General features: G+C 47.0%; 1 long non-coding RNA gene across 2 annotated transcripts; it reads right to left on the bottom strand.

Annotated features, from left to right (window-relative positions):
- Positions 1–570, bottom strand: LOC135395401 (uncharacterized). 2 transcript variants are annotated; one of them, XR_010423061.1, is made up of 3 exons: positions 541–570; positions 278–355; positions 1–175 (listed from the first exon to the last, which is right to left on the bottom strand). It is a non-coding gene; the product is annotated as an uncharacterized LOC135395401 (long non-coding RNA). The 2 variants fall into 2 exon arrangements; XR_010423060.1 differs by lacking the exon at positions 541–570 and adding an exon at positions 435–470.
- Between the last annotated feature and the right edge of the window lie 2,230 nt (positions 571–2,800).

The following is a 2,800-nucleotide window of genomic DNA, read 5'->3' as shown; positions in this document are numbered from 1 at the left end:
GGTTCGTACATGGCTGGCTGGCTGGGTTTGCGACGAATCCCGAGCTTGCGGAGAGTTGTGGGAAGGACCTGGTTTGCTGCTATCTCTCTGAGCCTCTGCAGAGTTATAGACTGGGATTGGGCTGCTGCTGTATTTCTGCTGGACTGTTCGTATGTACTTCTGTGGCACAAGATACCTAAATATAAACCGCAACGTCAAAAGGGGGCGCGCTGATTATTTTTACACGTATCCCCACAGTTTACGAGTGCAGGAACCATTACCCACACTATTCACTTACCCTCTGCCACAATACTGCCAGGTAACTCATGGCTGTGTCCATCAAATTTGGAACCAGTGGAGCTGCGCTATGGGTTACCTGCGAAGAACAATCTTTTTTACTGCAATATTCTGCACAAATTGCAAGGCCATAATATATCGGGTGCTTTTAGTCCTACCACTTTCTGTGCTATTGCGCCGAATGCAATTGTAACGTTAAGAATGCTTTGCTCATGACGTCTCAAGTTCAAAACAACCTGCGAAGAGCCAAATGATAACGGTTACACAAGTCTGACGTGGAAACGCGCAGCTTGCTTATCCTCCTTTTCGGGATTCTATCATGTAGTCACAGGTAACCAAGTGATGATAACCGACATTTCAGTGCAATGACAGAAGAGAAAAAAAAGTCCATAAGCGACCGTTAAAATAACTGGTTAGGAATCGACTTAAACAATAGTGAAAGAAAAGAACGAATGTCTAATTCAGGACGAGGAAGAAGCAGTCGCAATTATGATGCGTCTTTGGGATCACTAAAAGCGAATGCATCAAGAAGTTTCACGCAACGCAATCACTTGCTCAACGCATGCATAAAGCGCGTTCCTCGTGTTACTAACATGTTTCACTCAGTGCTGCATGCTTGGCTCGTGCATGGTGACAATAACAGCATGCTACTTCCAGTGCATGTCCATTTTCATCCATTTCTCCAATAAATGCATCACGATGACAGCCGGCGTCCGTGCAACGTCCCTGTGTGAAACCTCAAATGTCTGTGTGCGTCCGTCACATCATATATCCACCTGCGAGCTTCGCCCATGCAACATTGCACTAACATGAGAGTGAACTACGCTGGAATGTAATAGCAAATGCAGAAGGTTACTTACTATGTGACTTTGAATTCCGTTGTTTCCAATGCAACGGATGTCGAAGCGGCGAGGTACCACACAGCAAGCGAAACGCTCCTCCCGCTTTTTCCTGATACACGCTGTTGCCAACTGCCACTTGACGTGCAACCTCCACCTGCCGACTTTCGCGAAACTGTGGACCACTTCGCTTTTATAAGTAACGCTGGTAACTTCTCCAAAAGCGTAGCGCCGTCCTTAGGGGTAACGCCACTGTTTCTCTCGCAATGTAACCTGTAAGAGGGCAGCGCACGTCCGCATGTAACCTTTGAATGGGCTGTAACCTTTACATCGAGCACAAATAATTGTATTTCACAAGTTAGGTGCGTATCAGAGTAACGTTAGAGGGAACTAGATTAAGAGTGTAGGAGAGGCTTGCTATTACACTGTACTGCCCCGGGTAATCCAACCCCCTTTCACTGCCGCAGACTGGTTCAGCTCTCGTAATAACCTATCAAAGGCTAACACATACAGCAGGGGAGGAAGGGTGCAACCTTGCCTTACTCCTCTTTTCACCTGAAAGCTCTTTCCCAATTGCCCATTGATGAGTAGCCTACTCTTGGCGTTTTCGTACATAGCTCCTATTGTGTGTATTATTGGATTTTCCTCCCAATTCCTTCTAATGCTTCTCTTAAATATGAGTGTTTAAGACGGTCAAATGTCGTTTCTTAGTCTAAGGTCATATTCTGCTTGTCCATTCTATAACATCTCTTAGCTCCCATATTTTCCTTTGGATTCTTCTACCTTTAACTGCAGCACCCTGTGATAGTGACACCCACTCTTCCATATTTCCTTGTATTCGGCCCACGACTGCCCTTGGTAATATTTTATAATCTAAATTTAACAACGTTATGGGCCTCCAGGCGCCCAACTCCTCCTTACGCTGCTGATCCTTGCACAGCAGAGAGACAGTTCCTTCTAGGGATGTTCCTGAAAACGTACCTTTCTGAAGTGCACCATTTAGCACCTTCACCAAAGAGGGGCCTAGGATGCTCCAATATCGTTTGTAAAATTTTGCCGCAAACCCGTCGGATCCCGGCGACTTCCCATTCTCCAGGCTTCTAACAGCCTGCTGTACCTTTTTGTAGCTAAGCTCTATGCCTTTTCCTCGCTTTCCCCCACAAAAGGAATCATCTGCCGTGAGTCCATTCTCAAACGTGTTGGCGTAGAACTCTCGTGCCACAGTGGCTATTTCACCTTGCTTGGTGACTCGTCTGCCCTTGTTTATGAGGGTCTTCATGGGCGGTTGCGCTGAAGCCAGATGTTTAGAGAGGAGCCTCCGGGAGCACCAGGCTTCCTTCTCTAGATTGTCCCTCGCCGCCATATACCTCAACGCCTCCCACCTTTCCTTCCTCAAGAGTGCGAGGTGATCTTTTGCGGAGGTGTAGCTCACACCGGAGAGTACTCCCACGCCGAACTGTTGCAACCGCCGCATGTGATCCTGGAGCTTGTGCGTCGTTGCACGCTTCTCATGCGCCTTTTTCTTCCCCCAGGCCTTCAGGCAGTTTTTCGCAGTATTTTTAAGTTTATCCCACCAATGAAAAGTATTGTCACAATCCTTGACCCCTCTCTGGATTATGTCTTTGACTTTTTGGTCAAATTCTGGGAGATCGAGCAACTTTATATTCATTCTCCGTGGACGCTGG

This window comes from Ornithodoros turicata, chromosome 5 (genome assembly GCF_037126465.1).
Source record: "Ornithodoros turicata isolate Travis chromosome 5, ASM3712646v1, whole genome shotgun sequence".
Lineage (NCBI taxonomy): Eukaryota > Metazoa > Arthropoda > Arachnida > Ixodida > Argasidae > Ornithodoros > Ornithodoros turicata.
The sequence above is the reverse complement of the archived record's forward strand: the minus strand, read 5'-3'. Positions and strand labels throughout refer to the sequence as shown.